At 35.7% G+C, this 21,053-nt stretch overlaps 1 pseudogene; it reads right to left on the bottom strand.

Annotated features, from left to right (window-relative positions):
* Positions 1 to 12,906: 12,906 nt before the first annotated feature.
* LOC131900884 (zinc finger protein 93-like) lies at positions 12,907 to 15,986 on the bottom strand (annotated as a pseudogene).
* Between the last annotated feature and the right edge of the window lie 5,067 nt (positions 15,987 to 21,053).

Below are 21,053 nucleotides of genomic sequence, written 5' to 3'. Positions count from 1 at the left end.
TTACATTTAAATACGTTATCATAGTATACAACACAGTATGTCTTTCATATCAATACTACTACTTTAATCATTATACATTGATGGAAGGGTATGCCACCCTTTTTCATAGTGCCTCTTTCTTGAAACAGTCTATATTGAGCAAATAAATACCTAGGCAGAAGGATCATGGAAGATGGTTTGTTTCTCATTCATAAGAGATGACTCAATTCCATTTTCAGTAGGACATGTGTATGCATGTTTTTTTGTATATCAAAAGGCTACATCATGCATTAATGCAGAGAATTTATGCTAAAAAAAAATAGCCCGGTGGCAATGACACACACCTTTAAACTCAGCCCTCAGGAGGCAGAGCTTGGTGGATTCTATGAGTTTGAGGCCAGCCTGGGCTACAGAGTGAGTTCCAGGAAAGGCACAAAGCTACATAGAGAAACCTAGTCTTGAAAAAACAAAACAAATAACAAAAAATAAAAAAATAATAAAATGATGAGAACATAGTGGACAGGAGCACACACTTATGAGACATGAATTCTAAAGACTTTCCCTTAACAATCAGTTCAGAAAAAGAAAACGAAAGTCTTGTAAAAACTGAGGGGTAATGTAAAGGTTTGGGATCTTCGAAAAAGAAGCTTTTCTAGGAGAACAGACAACATGTCCCACTTCCACACATAATACACTTACCTGAGAAAAAGCCATTTTTTTTTACTCTTGTCTCTGGATCCTCTCAGGAAAATTTTATCTCAAAATTTCACCTTCCTGATAATATTTTGGGTTTCAAACCAAGAAAAGGCTCATATATATTCTACCACAATAAGAGACTGAAAGGCAGGATTAAAATTCTAACTCAGTGTACTATAACAGAGCAGAGATGTAGAACAACATGAGCTTCTAGAGGTAGACAAAACTACTTTCATGTATTCAGGCACTTAGTCTGTTTGGCCAGCATCGTGAATGACTTTAGTACAGACCTGGCAACCTGGTTAAATTGACATGCTATAGCTAGCAGAGTCAAGATGGCATTTCAAAGGGAGGCTGAACACTGCTGACATTGAGAAGCATTAAAAATCCTCACATTCTTTTTCTTTGGGTTAGATGATTAAAGCAAAATGACGCTCCCAAGGAGGATAACAGACAGTGTCTGTGGAGTATTCTCAGATGAAAGTAATTCTTCAACTAGGTAAGAAATCTAGTTTCTTGTGTCCAAGGAGCATGAGGGCAATGAATTCATCTCTAAAGTCTCCACTGACTTTTCTCATTAGGTACCATGATACAATTAATTGACCAATCCATGGAACTGGCATTCACTACATAGAAATCTGCACACATACTAAGGTTCTTTTTGTTTTCTACATGAGTTCCATAGTAATTACTCAAACACCCCTTTAATATTTGGAAGAAAGTAGGCAAACCTTTAATTTTTTTTGTCTTTTTCTTGCACTTAGGTAAGGTATTTACTAGAATCGGGGCTTTATGATATGCATGTCTCTGTGCAGAAATGAATGCCCCGGAATTCCTTGGTGTTGTTTAAATTTCAATATTCAGTTTTTAGTTACTGCAGCCTATGCACATTTTTAAAATAGGATTCTAATGAACACTAATTCCTCTTGTTGGATAGAAAGTCAAAATTTAAAAGGTCATAAACAAGATTAAAGAAAAACTAATCCTAAACTGAAGAAGATAAAATGACCTTGTTTGGATAGAGAATTTTGCAGGATAACCACCTCCTTCATAAATGAATAAACCTCTCACCATAGTCCAGATATGTATGTCAAGACTCTGCAGGAAGAAACAGATTGGAACCCAGAGTAGGAGGAAGGAAATAAAACTGGGGTAGAATTAAATGTAGTCAGTTTAGAGAAATAGACAGAAGGATAACAATAACAATCATGCTTCTCCTTACTCTCAGCAAGCATAACAAATTACAATTATGTTAATTTGCCTGTATTTTCCCAGAAATTTATTGGGTAACTGCATGGACACTAATAGCTTCCTACAAGACAAATCTGGTATCTGAATTGCATGCTTATTAGTTGTATGGTATCATCTAGTCTGACCTTACTATATAAATTCCACACCTGCAGGAGGCACTCTAGACTCACTGAGATTAGGTGAGGAATCTGCCTGGTTAGTGAAAAGATTCCTTCTTTAACCATGCTTTTATCAGAAGGTTCTTTACCAAAGATTTTTAATTTAAGATCAAAGAGAATGTATGTCTGACACAAATTGACTAGCTATGTTTTTCTGAAACAAACATATTTCCATTCATGGACATAAGGCAGAGAAACACTCTGAAAGCATAACATACATATGCTCCACTAGGTTTGAGTTAAATACTGCCTCTTTTCTCCTACTAAACTTGGATCTCCACATTGTTCAAACTGCAATTAGAAGTCATTTCAGGCCGGGCGGTGGTGGCACACGCCTTTAATCCCAGCACTCGGGAGGCAGAGCCAGGTGGATCTCTGTGAGTTCGAGGCCAGCCTGGACTACCAAGTGAGTCCCAGGAAAGGCACAAAGCTACACAGAGAAACCCTGTCTCGAAAAAAAACAAAAAAAACAAAAAAAAAAAAAAGTCATTTCAAAGACATTATTAATTTATTCCTCATAATCCTCCCTCTATTTTACCTTTAAGTTTCTCTTTATTGATGACTCCCAATATTATAGCTCTGAGGAAATGAAGAAAAATTATCTGAACTAGTTTGTGGTACATTGGAAATGGAAAGTACTGTGTGTTTTCCTGGAAATTTCAATTAAAAAAAACAATATGCCTCAACGCCTACACATAAACAAGTTTGCACATGATTAAATTTAGGCACATGATAAAGCAGGTATGCAGTGAGCAGTGAGCAGTCTTACATTTTTCAAGCCCATACTTCAGCATAGAAGCCCATTATGTCTTGCACCTTAGTATTCAACTACACCACTTAATTGACATAATTAAAGGAACACCCAGTATGGTTGACATAACTTGTTCCATAATGTAACCTCTTAACATGTGACCAAGTTTTTTTGTTATTCAGAGCCAATGTTTTCTAAGTACAGAGCTAACTCCTTTCATACTGTGACAAAAAGCTACAAGAGAGAAACATACACATACATGTAGATGTAACCAACCGTCTTATTAAATAAGAAACACAGAGCCGATTCAGAGAAGAAAGCTAAGAGGTCAGAACTAAGAGCCTTACCCTTCCTGCTTCAGCTATCCTGCTTCAGCCAAGAGAGCTCTCCGAAAAAGAGGCCTACTTCCTGTGTGTTCGTCTTTAAATAGTCTAGATGTTCTGCCTTCTCATTGGTTGTAAACTAAACATGTGACTGCCTTGTCATTGCCCGTATGTACCGCCCTCCAGGTCCTTAAAGGCGTGCGCCACCACCGCCACGCACTTGCTATGGCTCTATAACTCTGACCCCCAGGCAACTTTATTTATTAATCATACAATTAAAATCACATTTCAGTACAAGTAAAATACCACCACATTTCCCCTTTTCTATTTTAATAAAAAGGAAAAAAAAGAAAAAGGTTATAACTAACAAAAGAAAAACTATATACAAAAGTACAATAACTATATACAATATATACAAATAATAAATGTCTAAACAATGTCTAGTCCATTTGTATTTGACAAATTCAGAGATGATAATCTCATTATCCTATTTTGTTAAGTCCAAAATGTATCTAATTCACTTTCTATCCTAATTAATCTTCAACTAACTAACCTTCAACTATAACTAACTAATCTTCAACTCCCTCAGAGACCCAAGAAGGAAATAATATTAGCTAACAAAAATAAAAACAGAAAGTGCATGCAAGCAACTTCCAAAAAATTTGTGAGTTGACAGAAACAGCCAACTGCCTGGACAGTCACCTGAGGTTTCTCCGCAATGCTGGGGCATCATCTTCAGCCTATATAGGCTTAGCATATCTGACAGACTCATTTGTGAAGTAGGATGTACACAAGGTCAACAGTTCAACCTCACATTGGTTGAGAGCAGTCCATGCACCAGAAACACCTGAATTCCACTAATGTCATGTCATGATTCAGGATTTTAAATTCTGGAAAATGTTGATGGTTTTTTAGTTCAGCTCTCCATTCTTCTTGGCTGTGTACATATGGCTTCATCTCAGCATCCCGTTCTTCTCCACATCTCTCTATCAAATGCCAGTCTACTATTGAGAGGCGTGAGCTTAGTTACTCTTCAAGAATAACTGTTTCAGCTGCTGTTCCATAGCACATCAGAAGCCATCGGCCCACTGCCTGTTCAGCTGCCTTCGAAGAAAAGGGCACTGTACCTTTTCCCGAGTTGCGAAGGCCACGTCAGGGATGGTGCCATATTGTCCTGGCCTCAGAAGATGCCTTTTGATAAAGCCATAACCACGTTTGTTTAGGCAAGAATCAGTAGTCCTTTGTTTCATGTCCTGTCTGTCCATTTTGTCATCAGTTGATTTGAGGATACTTTGTTGTCCAGTGGCTAACTTTTGCCACAATGAAAGCTAACTCCATACGCATTTTCTTCAATGCCCATATTTTCTCTGAAGTAGATTGGTACTGCCAGGAGCCGACATGTCTCATAGTCATAACAAAAAAGAAAAATTTTCTAAGTTATTAAAACATTTTAAATGCCATATTCTGTAGATCTCTGAAGGGTTTGATGATGACCTGTGTATCTAAAATATATCTGCTCAATTTTTAAAACATATCTAATATGACTACAAGTTCTATTGTAATGTCTACCTACTAACTATCATTTCTTTATATCCTAATGGTAATAATAACATTCAAGGATCAGAAAATTGCATTGTTAAATGAACGATATAAGTACAATTAGAAATATACATATAGCATTTTCTAACAATATCAATTTCAATATATATAATTTGTATACAATATAAAACAATCCAATCCAATGTAAAGTATTTAAAACTAGTAATTGTCTTTTTCTTCTTCTTTCTTTCTCTCTTTTTTTTTTAAATAAGAACCTTAAATCTAATCTGTTTAGTCTTTTTCCTAACCCTTGACAACAACTTGTAACCAACCCCCCTAAACAATGAAAATTATCCCAGACCCAAAACCCATTAAAAAGACCAAAAAACCACCCACCCCACACCACCTCTTTGGGAATGTGGGCGTTGTATTCTTAAAATTGCTTCCTGCTGGGTATGGGCGAAGTTATCTTTATCCTGAAAGAAAAATTTTAGGTTAATTGTCAAATTCTAGGAAAGGTAACTATATCCTTCATTATCCATTCTGTGTATAATGCCAAAGTTCAGGGTTTATCTCAAGTCCTTATTCAAGTAGTCTTTGAGACTGGATCATCTCAGCTAGTCATCTCAAAATTGCTCTGAGCACCTTGTAGTTCAAAGCTGATCTGTAGATGATGTTTGTCAGCTTAGTGATGTTATTATTGTCCACGTGGAATTGTTGTTGTTGTTGTGGGGCCCCAACTTCTTCCTGGAGACTTCAGTTGATGTTAGGCCTGGCCGTGAATTCCTGCAGAAAACTGATAAGAGACTCGAACACAAAGACATATATATGCAGCTAATTGAAGCCTTTTTTTTTTAGAATTAATCAGTACTCTATATGACCATTCATATCTTAGCAAAGTTTAAAATGTATATCTATATATCTATATATATTAATCTTGTAAGTTTTGATATAAAATTTATACTTTAAGAAAAGTTTAAAGAATCAGAATAGAATCAAAGAGTTGAGATTAGTAATAGAATAGTCCCTTAATTAATTTGGCTTTTCTCCTGTCTCATAGCAGAAGATGGCTCTTTTATTCTGGCATGATACAGGGAGTTTGCATTTTCCTTTTAACAACATGCTTGAGTTTAAAGAAGGAGAGAGCCATTCTCCAACTCCAAAGTCAGCTTTAAATTTTAATTGGACTGGGACTATTAGAAGACCAATAGTGTTAAATCTTTAGAGAAAAGCAGAAACAAACATTTAGGAAGACATAAAATTTTTTAGATAATATATACCCATACGCCATTTCACTCTGCTTCCTGGGATAGATGATTTGTCCCTTTTCTTCAGTTGTCTTATTTGTCCAGTGTTCTTCAGATTCCTTAACCTTCATTCTCCTAAAAGACAAAAACAAAAACCTTTCCCCAAGACTAATTTTGCGGATGTTCCTTTTTGGCAAGTTATTATCTGATTAAATGAAAAGACATGTGTTACTGGTATAAGTTAGTTTAAATTGGATGTTCATGTTGGTTGATGAGCTATCACCTCCTCTAATTAAGAGGTTTCTCTTGTTCAAATCTGACCTTTATCAATTTTGATGGTACCCACAACTTATCTTCTCCTGTAGAAACAAAAGCAAAACCTCGTCCCCAATGTAACACATACCCTGGTTTCCATTCTGAGGTCAGCACATCCTTAAAATATATAGGCTGATTTAATTCTGTAGTTTTTTCTATTATCCAATGTCTCTCTGCAGCTGTTGTTCCTTTCTCATTGGCATTAAGAAAATTCAAAGTTAATAGAGCATTATGCAGTCTATTTCTGGGGGTTTTTGTTGCCCCTTTCTGTTTATTTAGCATATCCTTTAGAGTTCTGTTTGATCTTTCTATAACTGCTTGACCTGTAGGATTATGTGGTATGCCTGTAATATGCTTTATATTGTAATAAGCAAAAAACTGTTTCATTTTAACAGAGACATATGATGGAGCATTGTCAGTTTTGATTTGTGCAGGTATACCCATGATGGCCATAACTTCTAGCAAATGACTGATTACAGAATCAACTTTTTCAGAACTCAAAGCAGTTGCCCACTGAAATCCTGAATAAGTATCGATAGTGTGGTGTACATATTTCAGTTTTCCAAATTCTGCAAAGTGAAACACGTCCATCTGCCAGATTTCATTCCTTTGAGTACCCTTTGGGTTACATCCTGCTGGTAATGGTGTTTGATTGTAGAAGGAACAAGTAGGACATTTCTTTACTATTTCTTTGGCTTGTTGCCAGGTTATGGAAAAATCCTTTTTTAAACCTTTACTATTGACATGATGTTTTTTATGACATTCTGAGGCCTCCAGCACATTTCCTATTAATAACTTATCAATCTCATCATTGCCTTGTGCTAGAGGGCCTGGCAGACCAGTATGGGATCGAATGTGAGTTATATATAAAGGATGACTCCTTTTCCTGATTGTATCTTGTAATTGAATAAATAATGAAGTTAATTCTGAAGCATCAGGGATAAATTCTGCAGTCTCAATATGTAATACTACTCTTTCAGCATACTGAGAGTCAGTTACTATGTTGAGAGGTTCTGAAAAATCCATTAATACCAACAGAATAGCATATAATTCTGATTTTTGAACTGAATTATAAGGACTTTGAACCACTTTACTTAAATTTTCTGATTTGTAACCTGCCTTTCCTTGTTTGTTGGCATCTGTATAAAATGTATGAACTCCAGATATGGGCTTTACCCGTACAATTTGAGGCAAGATCCAATCAGCTCTCTTTATAAGATCAATTCTATCGCTTTTGGGATATTTGCTGTTAATTTCTCCCAAAAAATTACTGCAAGCTCTTTGCCAAGGTTCACTTTCTGTCCATAATTTTTCAATGTCCTCCTTAGTTAAAGGTACGACAATTTCTGCTGGGTCTATTCCTGCTAATTGACGAAGTCTCAATTTTCCTTTCCAAATCAAGTCAGAGATTTTTTCCACATAAGTTTTTAATTTTTTGTTTGGTTTATTTGGTAAAAATATCCATTCTAATATAATATCTTCCCTCTGCATTAATATTCCTGTAGGAGAATGCCTAGAAGGTAAAATAACCAAAATGCAATCCAGCTTTGGATCAATACGATCCACGTGCCCTTCATGTACTTTCTTTTCTACCAACGCCAATTCTTTCTCAGCTTCAGGTGATAACTCTCTTGGACTATTTAGGTCCTTGTCACCTTCTAAGGTTTTGAACAAATTATGCAGTTCATCATTTTTTACCCCAACAATAGTTCGTAGATGAGAAATATTTCCAAATAATCTTTGAAAGTCATTAAGAGTCTGTAGTCTATCTCTCCTAATTTGCACCTTTTGGGGTCTAATTTTTTGTAGCTCTATTTTATATCCTAAATAATTAATAGAATCTCCTCTTTGTATCTTTTCAGGAGCAATTTGTAATCCCCAGCAAGGCAAAATTTTCTTTACGTCTTCAAACATTCTTTCTAAAGTATCTGCATTTGAGTCAGCTAGTAAAATATCATCCATATAATGATAAATTATAGATTTAGGAAATTTTTTACGTATCACTTCCAATGGCTGTTGTACAAAATATTGGCACAGAGTTGGGCTATTCAACATTCCCTGTGGGAGGACCCTCCATTGAAATCTTTTAACCGGTTGAGAATTATTATAAGTAGGCACTGTGAAAGCAAATCTTTCTCTGTCTTTTTCTTGTAACGGTATTGAAAAGAAACAGTCTTTTAAATCAATAACTATGAGAGGCCATCCTTTTGCTAACAGAGTAGGCAGAGGAATTCCCCATAAGATACAGCGCCCCCCTCCAGCAGGAAGTAGTAAGAGAAGCTACGCCCAAATTCCCAAATATACCAAGCTGACTTTGGAGATGTATAAAGGTTAAAACCTTCCTTTTTAAGAAAAGAAAAGGGGAAGTACTGTGGGATGTTCTGTATGTCAAATGTGTTGCTCTGATTGGTTAGTAAATAAAACACTGATTGGCCAGTAGCCAGGCAGGAAGGATAGGCGGGACAAGCAGAGAAGAGAATTCTGGGAAGTGGAAGGCTGAGTCAGAGAGACACTGCCAGCCGCCACCATGACAAGCCACATGGGAAGATCCCGGTAAGCCACGAACCATGTGGCAAGGTATAGATGAATGGAAATGGATTAATTTAAGATATAAGAACAGTTAGCAAGAAGCCTGCCACGGCCATACAGTTTGTAACTAATATAAGTCTCTGTGTTTACTTGGTCGGGTCTGAGTGGCTGTGGGACTGGCGGGTGAGAGAGATTTGTCCTGACTGTGGGCCAGGCAGGAAAACTCTAGCTACACATACACACACCACACAAACGTGAACACAGAACATTGATCAAACAGAAGGCCCATACACTATTCTATACTGTTGAATAATTGCACTTAAAGAACCCACTGTTTTACTGCAGAGGTGTTATCTGTAGTATGTGTTGTCTTGTGAAAAAATTCTCTATTTTAAATTCTCTGTGTGAGTCAGGACCTTGATTATGACTTTCTGAATCCAGACCATAACCAATTTAAAATGTGGCTGTGAGAAACAGAGAAAACAGCATAAGGTATGAAAAGTCAGTGGCTTTTGACTGTTTCACACACTCTCCAGTCATGACCAGTAAAAAATTCTGCTAATGTTCACAAAATCCAAACTCATAGGAAAACTGGCATTGCTTGAGAGAAACCCAGAACACTCACCGGACACTAAGATAAAGGCTTGATGATGTCAAAGCCGTTTAGAGGAAAAATAAGTCTGTGCAAAAATAAGCTAATAAAAATAATAATAGAGTAAGATGATCATGTATTTATGAACATAGAGACAAACTTGAAGGAGACAAACTAGAAATCTATGAAACAGAACAGACATAATTGAGGGTCCCAAAAATCAAGGCAGTAGTATAACCTGAGAGAAGTGTTTCAGATCACTTTTCTGCTTTTCTGGGACAGTTGAGAGTGGTTGTGAGTAGGAGGGGACTAATAATGAGATCAGAACTTCAGGAGCTACTTAGAGGCTTAATCCATGCAGATGGCATAGATCTCACTGATTCTACATGGTGAGTTATCTTTTATCCATGTGCTCCAAAAACTATTAAATTCTATATCAAGATGTAACAACAGAAATTGAGCTAAGTAGCCTTGGAATGAAATACCATAGGCTAGAGTTCAAATAAGCTTTTCTTCATTTGAGATGATTTTCTTCAATGTTCATGATCTTATATGACTTCATATGATAGTATAGGTATATGCACACCTACCTAGACCCACAAGAACACACCACATGCACTTAATTTTCTGAGGTTTTCTGATGGAATCATCTTTCTGTGTAACACAACTCAGTATTTCTTTTACTTACTGAATTTTCTGTTAATGTTTTCAATTGTGGAAGTCTTATTTATAGTAAATGAATTCACTTACATATTGACAACAATCAAACCTTGCCTCAAAATAAAGGATAATAGGCAAAGAAAACAACACACTAGATGTACTTCTTATAACATTTAAAAAATAGAAATTTACTTACAGAATAAATACAGCCTGAATTATGAATAGGCCTCCAATTGTTGTTTTTTGAGTGATTTGATTTCTAGTAATGCATACACAATTTGTTCTACTCTTGGGAATCCTCTAAGCTCTAATATGACACTGAGTCATTGCTAAAACCAGCATGGTGTATTTTACAATATGAGATAGAGAGTAAGATTAAGGAAATATTCAGTGAAGTTTTATGATATTAAGGAAATATCAAGTATAAATATTTTTTCATATAATACCCCATAACATTCTTTTAAATGAATAAAGAGCAAAAATAATCTTCAATAAATATCATTGTGGGTGAAGATATGTGATATATTTCAAGTTTAAGTTTTGTAGGAAAAGATCCCGTGTCTCAAAGTTATATTGATACACACTGGGCATTTGAATTATTTTCTCTATGAAATGAATAATTTGTGAAGGTTTAAAGGTGTGGAAGATTTTTTCTGTGACTTATAGATATTTTTATTTTATATTATTATACTCAAAACAGTTTATGAAATCTCCCAGAGAGATTTAGCTTTTACATTTGCATTAAAAGAACACTCATTTTAGCATTTGTCAAAGCATTTATATAGATTCCTTGAGGAGTCATTTAGCCAATTTTCGATAAGTGTTCAAAGATACTAGGTTATCAGGTATCTACCTTGAATTTCACTTGACAATATTTAAAGAATAAGTTACATCTTGTTTATTTTTGCTTGTATACATTTCTCTCTACATAATCAGTTTATAGAAATCATTCAGCCACAGTTCTAAACCTGTGGGTCATGGTCCCTTTGGTGGGTGCAATGACCCTTTACCAGGGATCTTGAAAGACCATCAGCAATATCAGAAATGTACATTACAATTTATAACATGAACAAAATTATGCTTATTAAAGAGCAACAAAAATAATGTTATAGTTTAAGGTCACCAAGAAATTTAATACTATATTAAAATGTCTCAGCATTAGGAAAGTTAAGAATGACTATCTTATACTGAGACTCATCAGTAGTCAATGTACAAACAAAATTTTTTTGTCTGTGTGTTTTTACTGTTATTCTTCTACAAATTTAATAATTTATTAATTGGCCGGGTGGTGGTGGCGCACGCCTTTAATCCCAGCACTCGGGAGGCAGAACCAGGAGGATCTCTGTGAGTTCGAGGCCAGCCTGGGCTACCAAGTGAGTTCCAGGAGAGGCGCAAAGCTACACAGAGAAACCCTGTCTCGAAAAACCAAAAAAAAAAAATTAATTATTTTATATCTTGACCTCATTTTCCCCTCCCTCCTTTTCTCCAATTCCTTCCCCAATTCCACTCCACACCCCAATCCACTCCCCCTCTGTCTCTGTTAAGAAAGAGGGAAGCCTCCCATGCATATCAGCAAAGAATGATCTATCAATTAGCTCTAATACTAAGACCCTCCTCTTGAAATTACATTAGGCAAAGCAATCCATTAAGAGGAATGGGCTCTGAAGAGCCAACTAAAGCATTAGGGACAGACTCTGCTCCCATTGTTATTACTTCCACAAATAGACAAACTACAAACATGTTACATATATGTAGAGGGCTAAGTTTGGTCACTTGAAGGCTCCCTGTTTGCTAGTTAAAACTCTGTGAGTTCTTATGAGCAAGAAGAGAGGGAAGAAGAATTGTAGGAATCAAGGGGATCAAGCATTATCTTATCTCACTGTGAAAATAGAGACACAATTTACTTAAAACAATCCTTTCTCTCCTTCCTTTGGACTTATAATATTGTTCTTTGCATATGCTTATTTCCACTCTTATAGTTTTCTATAGAACCCAGTTTAAATTTTAATGATGTGTTTTTATTAGAATTGCCATCTCTGAAATAGCTAATCTTCATAATGCCATCATTTTTTTAATGAAGATTCAACTTGTCAAGGAAAATATAAATAAACAAAAGGTATAATACATTTATTTGTACTCATAATAACAGGAAATTAATATGAGGTTAAAAACAATCATTAAAATACACTCTTCAAAAGTTAAAATATTGGGAATATAATAATGGCATAGAATATAATAACATCACATGTAAGTCAATATCATCTTCAACAAATTGCATAAAATACTTATGTAGCTACTTGGACTTTGTATTGCAGTCATTAATCATCTATTAGCAAGAATTCTTCTGTTTCACAAAGCTATTGCTTTAGTGTTTTCAAACAAGAACTCACTGTAAATAATGAGAATAAATGTTTTCATAAAGTAATATGCATAGCTAGTTTTTCAATAAGCATTTAGTAATTATAAGGCCTACTTCTAAATAAACACTTCCAAATTCACATCAAGTATAGGGCTTCCTAAAGTGATGTTTGTGATACTGTCTATGGAATGAATATTGATCAAAGATTTGTTTATTCCACAAATTCCGAAGGAAATTTTATTGCATAAATATATGATACTGAAAGAGAGTTGATAATTATTATAGAATTTTTTCAAATTTCTTTCTAAAGAGTTTTCTGATGTCTTCATTTTCCATATTCTTCATACTTGTAAAGTTTCTCTCCGGTATGGGTTAGGAAAGATAAAGAATTGTTGAGGATGTGGTAAATGAATGTTCACATTCTTTAAATTTATAAGGCTTGACTCAGATACAAGTTCAGTGATGATCTTTAACGGAAGAGCAATGGGTAGACAACTTGATGCATTTTTAGTTTTTCTGCGGTTTACCTCTAGTAAGGATGCTATGATGAACATGAAGAGAAGAGCCATGCCTAAAGCACTTTCCACATTCATCACACTTATAAGGTTTCTCTCCAGTATGGATTCTCCTATGACACTGAAGATTGGAGGACTGGACAAAGGACTTTCCACATTCATCACATTTATAAGGCTTTTCTCCAGTATGGATTCTCTTGTGACTTTGAAGATGGGAGGACTGGACAAAGGACTTTCCACATTCATCACATGTATAAGGCTTTTCTCCAGTATGGATTCTCTTGTGACATTGAAGAGTGGAGGACTGGACAAAGGATTTTCCACATTCATCACATTTATAAGGTTTCTCTCCAGTATGGATTTTGTGATGAACATGAAGAGATGAGAAATCTCTAAAGCACATTCCACATTCATCACATTTATAAGGTTTCTCTCCAGTATGGATTCTCTGATGAGCACAAAGAGATGAGCCATTCCTAAAGCACTTTCCACATTCATTACATTTATAAGGCTTTTGTCCAGTATGGATTCTCTTGTGATGTTGAAGATTGGAGGACTGGAAAAAGGACTGTCCATATTCATCACATTTATAAGGCTTTTCTCCAGTATGGATTCTCTTGTGACATTGAAGATTGGAGGACTGGACAAAGGACTTTCCACATTGATCACATTTATAAGGCTTTTTTCCAGTATGGATTCTCTTGTGACGTTGAAGATTGGAGGACTGGACAAAGGACTTTCCACATTCATTACATTTATAAGGTTTCTCTCCAGTATGGATTGTCTGATGAACATGAAGAGATGAGCCAACTCTAAAGCACTTTCCACATTCATCACATTTATAAGGTTTCTCTCCAGTATGGATTCTCTGATGATCACAAAGAGATGAGCCATCCCTAAAGCACTTTCCACATTCATCACATTTATAAGGCTTTTCTCCAGTATGGATTCTCCTATGACGTTTAAGTTCAGAGGATTGGCCAAAGGATTTTCCACATTCATCACATTTATAAGGTTTCTCTCCAGTATGGATTCTCTGATGAGCACAAAGAGATTAAGCCATTCCTAAAGCACTTTCCACATTCACCACATTTATAAGGCTTTTCTCCAGTATGGATTCTCTTGTGACATTGAAGAGTGGAGGACTGGACAAAGGACTTTCCACATTCATCACATATATAAGGTTTCTCTCTAATATGGATTCTGTGATGAATATGAAGGTATGAGAGTTTTTTATATGACTTTCCACATGCATTACATTTGTATGGTTTCTCTTCTGTAGTGTGACTTGAAACATTTTGAATTATATTTGAATTAAAATCAAAGAATTCATTACAGTCTTTAACCTGGCAAAATTTTGTTCCAGTATGCTTTATACTATCCATCTCTAGATTTGAGTATTCAATTGTGACCTTCATACATGCATCACCTGTTTGTCTCTCATAAATATCTTGAGTATTAGTTCCATTATACAGAGTACAGTTTGAGAATTCATAAAGAATTTGGTCTTTTTGATTGTTTGTCCAATGCTTCTTTTTGATATGGTCATGTTGGTGCAAAGAAGTCTTTGAGTACTTATCTAAAATCTTTTGATGTGCATGGTTTTCAGAATGATTAACTGTCAAGCAAGTATTTATCTGAGAACATTTAGGAATTATGTCATCAGTAGAGTAAATCCATGAGTCCTTGACATTAAAAGGTATTTCAAACTGACTATTATGGTAATTGTTTAGCAAAGAAAACTTAGCAAGGTCATTATTAACATCGCTTAATATATAGGGATTTTGAAGAGTGCTTTTCCTATGGTACATATTATGCCACATTTTATTCTTAAAATATTTATGTTGATCTAAACTGTAGAATTTGACACATAGTGGAAGTAATTGTTTAGGAAACTCTGCCAAATTTTGAGTAGAGGAAATAGCATACTGCTGATGATTTAAATATTTTTCTGTGCTTAAAACATTCCTTTCTTCAGGGACTTTTGGAGTACCATTTAATCCCACCACACTTGAAAAATATTGCAAAAAAATTGAACTATTACACTGTGTGTCCCTTTGTGAAGTTTTCACATACCCATGTAGAGAATAGCCAGGTGTCCATGCTTGGTGTGAATTTTTTTGATATAATCATTTGGTTCTGAACTTGTAACTCTCACAGAGTGTGCTCTGCTTGGACACACTAGGGGTTCTTGATGTTTTTCATAACTAATACCTTTGGTATCTTTGTCAAAAACATAATTCTCATTGAAACATAATTCAGAGTCTCTGTTGTCACCATGAAAATTCCAGAATTTCCTTGTATGTAACACGTCAAGACCACAATTTTCACCTAAGCCTGCTCTTTGTTCCTGTAAAGAATCTTGTTTGTACTTCTGTTGAAAAACCTCCTGAGTCTGGTAATATGACTTATCTGGAAAAATTAAAACAAACTCTTGATTTGTAAAATGATTTGAAAACAATATGAAAATATAATGCATAAAATGACAGCAGTTTGTGGAACCTATCAATGCTGTATAGTAGGAAATTTTCTAAGTTTGACTGTAGGAACTAAATGTGCTTATAAAAATTAGTGTCATTCATGGAATGTTTGGTATTTATGAAGACATATAACAGGCAAACTTACACAATAATTTTGGGGAAAAAAAATGAAGCTCTCTCCAACTTGATATGTAAATTGGAAACATGTCTCTTGTATTCCCTGCTATGATTATTTCTGCTGACACAATCATAGTCCACACAATCATAGTTTTTTTTTCGACTCTACTCCTCCTTGGGAACATCCACTTCTTTCCTTTTTACTTAACAAAACAACCTGTATTGCTCCCCCCTCATTGTTTCCCACAAAGACAAAATGACCCTGATCCCTTCTGTAGGCATACACCAGAACCTGATCAATCATGGCTGCCATCTTCTCTGAATTATTACTGTCCTACATAAGAGTGAGCAAGTATGTCCATGCCAACATATCCTCTCATCCACATGCAACAAATGCATAATAAACTCTGTGTCATTTCCTGAACACATGATCAAGATAGAAACTTCAACCTGTACTGCTAACTCTTACAAACATTATGCAGGACCCTGGCTTTCTTCTGTCCCTAGCAAGGGAGCATAGAATATTTCCCAATTCTCCTTCATGCATATCATCAGCACTTTTGATCCCAGTCTGGTGACATACATTTAATACTTGTTCTCAGATTGGTGGTTCCAAAATATCCCCTCATCCACATAACCTCACCAATCCCAGGTTCTAATCTGTATTTTACCCTATGTGCCCATATCTAGACTGATTATCTCTGTCCAGAATACTCCTACATTCACCCTTACAATGGGATGCCATTCTTGCAATTTTGCTCAGCCCCTGTGCCTACTTGACACCCCACCACCAATGCTATATCTAGCCTACACAATAAGCTTCCATGTACTTATTGTGGTCTGGTAAGTCTTCTTTGTGCATAGACAGAAATTACAAAATAGTTCACAGGACTAATTTTGATCACAAGATCACAGAATGTGATCACTACATATGCTAGTTTGAATAACAATGTTCCTAAAGGTCACACACTTGACAACTTTGTTTTCATGTAGCCACATTATTTGACTCACAGTATGGGCTTAATGAATAAAATGTGGAACTGAGTTAGGACCTTGAAGTGTAAGAAATACACACTATCTTTAGCTTCCTTTCAGGTGCTTCCTTGAAATTTGACATTTCAATGTTATCTTTTCTTTCTGTCACCTTTACTGCCTCTTGACTTCATCCCATGGCATAATGGAGTCTTATTCTCATGGTACCATAAGCCCAATGAAACTTTTAGTTTTACACATTTCTGGTAATGGTGTTTAATCAAAATAATAGAAAATCACACATAGACTATAAAGAATAAAGCCAGCATTTTACCACCACCCCCAAAGTCTATCAGTCTCATAGCAGTATTCTTCAATCCATAATTGCCATGATACAGAAGATGGAAGAACTATCATAAACACTATTAAAGTAGACAAAGTGCTTAAATTAGACAAACAGCCCAATAAAATTAATGAGAAGAACCTAAAAAACTTGAGTGATGTAAGAAACACAGAGACATAAATGAAGACAGTCCAGTCTCAAAAAAATTCCAGAAAAGTATAGATTTATTGATGAGAACTCAGGCGAAAGTGAAGTTGTAACAGGAAAATAATTAAAAAAATCAAGATAAAGCTTTATAAATAAGACAGAAAAATAGGAAATATAATATCAAACTCAATAAAAACAAGAAGAACAATTTAACTGCATATCAGAAACAGACACATATATATTTGTATTTCTAAATATAGCACTAAATATATTACACAGGTAATGATCAACACTATAGTAAAGTATATATATGTATGTATGTGTGTGTGTGTGTGTGTGTGTGTGTGTGTGTGTATAAGATAAGAATCTTACCTCAATGGCATAGATAAAATCTTCCCCAAGATGATGAAAGACAAATTTGCCAAACTCAAGAAAATCATAACATTGCAGATACTGGAAACCTTCACAACACCAAATAGGCAAAAATATAAAAAGAAATACCACACAGAAAGCACTAGTTAATATACAAAACAAAACAAGAGCATTAAAATATGAAGATGGGGAGGCTTGAGAGATGGCACAGTGGTTAAAAACACTGGCTACTTTTCCAGAGTACCCAGGTTTCATTCCCAGCACCCACATGGCAGCTCACAGCTGTCTGTAACACCAGTTCCAGGAGATCTGACACTTTCACACCAATGCACATAAAATAAAATTAAATAAATTATAAAAAATAAAGAAATATGACAAGGGGAATTAAATGTCTCATGTAAAGGAAAGCCCATTAGAATAATAGCTGATTTCAGAGGAGAAGGAACTAACCAAAAGAGCCAGGGACAGTGCAATTCTAAAGAGAATAAGGGCTGATACTGACTACAGTAGTAAGCAAAACTGTCTGCTATAATTGATGTAGAAGGAAATTTTTTTATGAATTAGAAGGTAGGAAATGATTCGTAACATGCACACCAATAGAAAACAAGGGACAAGAAACAGTATTTAAGACTGACAGGTAACTCCAGCCAGAACAGCAGATATAATTACTAACTGTAGACCTTCACCTCAACTTTTTCTTTTCTTCATCCAATCCCACAGTCCCATCTTCAGCTCTAATAAAATGGCCTGCTATAGGTTCCCTGCTGCCTGTGATTTTATCTCCAATGGTTAAAACACATCTTCCAATTCTAACACCATTTTTTCACAACCTTTCTTGATCTCAGCACACAACTCTGGCGGGAGTTCCCTGGAACTCCAGAGGCCCTCCTGCCAGGTAAGAAGTAAAATCCAGGACTTCACCTCTCACAATAGCTCTTTAACTCCAATGTAACAGATTCAGCCCAAGCTCTGTAGCAGAACTCCTGTAGCCTCATCCTTCCCTATGTCAGAGTATCCCAAAACCCACCCCTGAACCTATCTTCTATACCTGACTGAATTGCCCACACTCCAAATCAAGCAGAAACAAAGACCCAAGGACCCAACTGGGAAGGGAAGCAGGGAGGCAAATTGCTGATTTTCACCTCTTTCTCTGCTCTTCTAAATCTATCCCCCAAGACTCATCCCCAGGTTTGGAAGAAAACACAACAACTTCTGAAGACATTTCTTCCCTCCTGCACTAATCTAAAAAGGATCACACAGATTTCCCCATCCAAATTTTCATCTCTTAACTCATTGATTTGTTCCTACTTGAAACTACAGCAGTAATTCTCTTCAAACAGAGGCCATCCTTACCAGAGAATCAAATACACTAGTTGCACATTATCAATTCTGCATCCATGTCCCCATGTCCTACATCCTAATCTCATCCTCAGTCCTTTATCAGACATTCTGCTATTGACTCTACTCACTCATGGTCCACTTATTAGTGGATAAGAGCCATGAAGACAATGATAACAAAGCTACAATCTGTAGAAGCACAAGGGGAATGAAACAGATATATCTTCTTTAGGAAGGGAAATAGAATAAACAAGTTTGAATAGATAGCATAGGGTGAATAGAGATGAGGTTCTAGGCAGGAGTACAGGTTGAGACTGATAAAATTAATGTCATTTGAGGTGTAGCATTGAAACAAAATGGAGTAGGAACTTCCAGAAGTATACATGAAAGATATCAAAAAAATATTGCTAAATAATAGGGCAATCAGAGTCCAAAATATCACTCTCTTATAATCTAAGACATATTTCATTATAAAAATTGTGTTCCAAACAATTGAATGTTAGCGAAGTAGACCAAAGTATATACCCAAATGTGCCTGGCATTTGCTAGTTTTACCCCTTCCTCTCTGTGAACTGAAAATAAAGTTTAATTACTGAAGACAATAATGATATAAATCATTGAAAATTGAGACATAGACCTAGTGCCTACAGAGAGCACTAAACACCTATTTTCTTTGATAGAAGAAAAATTTCTGCATTTTCAACAGAAACATATGCCAACTCATCCCAAACAGCCATTTTCTTCAATGGTATTCTGCCACCAAGATAAGGTAGGACAAAGGTGGAACAAAGATTGATGGAGCAAGTAACCAATAATTGATTTGAATTAAGGCCATTTCTCTAGATGAATACCATACCTGACATTTCTTAGATGACCATAAACTTGATACTAGAAAGCCCATGGGATTAGGATAAAACAACATACTGCTTATCTAAAGAAAGAAAAATTGTAGCAATAAAATGACTCGTCATGACATTCTGCAATACTCATAGGTCAGTGTGTTGTTTACATGTTGTCAGGGAAAGTTTCTCCTAAAGAATATACAAAAATATCGAGATACTGCCAGAAATTCTACAGTGAGTCAGAGAGACTTTGAACACTCAACTCTAAATGAGATCTTTCTATCGAATACCTCCCCTCCATTGCTCAGGCAACCCTGCAGAAGAGGAGGTGGAGATAGTGTAAGAGCCACAGGGATGGCAAATATCAAGAAAACAAGGCCCTCTAAATTAACATGGGGGAATTTCATATGAACTCAGAGAGAATGAAGCAACAAACACAAGGACTGCACAGGTTCGTTCAAATTTTCTGTGTAAAAATTATGACTTCTAATTTAATGGTTTTATGGGATTATTGAGAATGTTCTCTGTTTTTTGTTCTGTGACTTTTTTTTGTTCTGTTTTTTTTGTCTTGTAAAACTCCAATATGGAAGATTTAATTTTATAAGAATTAATTTTGTTATATTTAAAAATAATCAAAGATTGAATTAAACCAAACCACTATTTTACATGTGAACAAGTGAACTGACACTTAACATACTGAGACACAACATGACTTTTCTCCAATAGAGTGACACTCAGTCTATCTATAGGTCTTTCAAGTTTTCAGCTGCCTAAGAATATCTTAAATTGATAAAAGACTTGCCTTTCATCTCAGCATTTGAAAGGCAGAGGCAGGTGATTCTCTATGATTATTAGGCCATCCTGATCTACATATTCAGTTCCTGGCCAACTAGGGCTACATGGTTATAGACCCTGTCTCAAAAAAGAGGAAAGGTGAGAAAAGTAAATCATATGTCCAGACAATAAAAAAATGCCAATAGCGTCAACTAGGCAACGTTGTCCTGGGGAACATTAAGATGGATGGGTTTCTACTCTGTAAAACTAGTTGTCAGCAAAGTAAACCTTGATCTTGGCCTCACTATGTCCTTTCCTAGTGTAACTAACTGATAGAACTATCCCAGATGGCCCTTCGATGTGAATCACAGTCTGACTTTTTCTTAAAGTGTTCTTCACTGACTTGAATACAGACTATGAATGGTGGCCAGAGGGCATTACAATCTGTATTTTGCAAAGTCTTAGATTGCTAATAAGTTTCTATTCAAAAATACAAAAAAGAGAGCTGGATAGTGGTGACACATGCCTTTAGTCCCAGCACTCAGGACACAGAGGTTTTAGTCTCAGATCTCTGGGGGCAGAGGCAGGCAAATCTCTGTGAAATCCTGGCTGGTCTGGCCTACAGAGCAAGGTCTAGACAGCCAGGGCAGTTACACAGAGAAACTCTGTTCCCTAAGAAGCACCACATTCATAAAAGACCTACTGAACAAAATTTATATTTTCAAAGTAGACTGAAAGGTAGAATTGTATTTCA

Source organism: Peromyscus eremicus, unplaced genomic scaffold, assembly GCF_949786415.1.
Source record: "Peromyscus eremicus unplaced genomic scaffold, PerEre_H2_v1 PerEre#2#chrX_unloc_1, whole genome shotgun sequence".
Taxonomy (NCBI): Eukaryota; Metazoa; Chordata; class Mammalia; order Rodentia; family Cricetidae; genus Peromyscus; species Peromyscus eremicus.
Note: the sequence above shows the minus strand (reverse complement) of the source record. Positions and strands in the feature narration are given on the sequence as shown.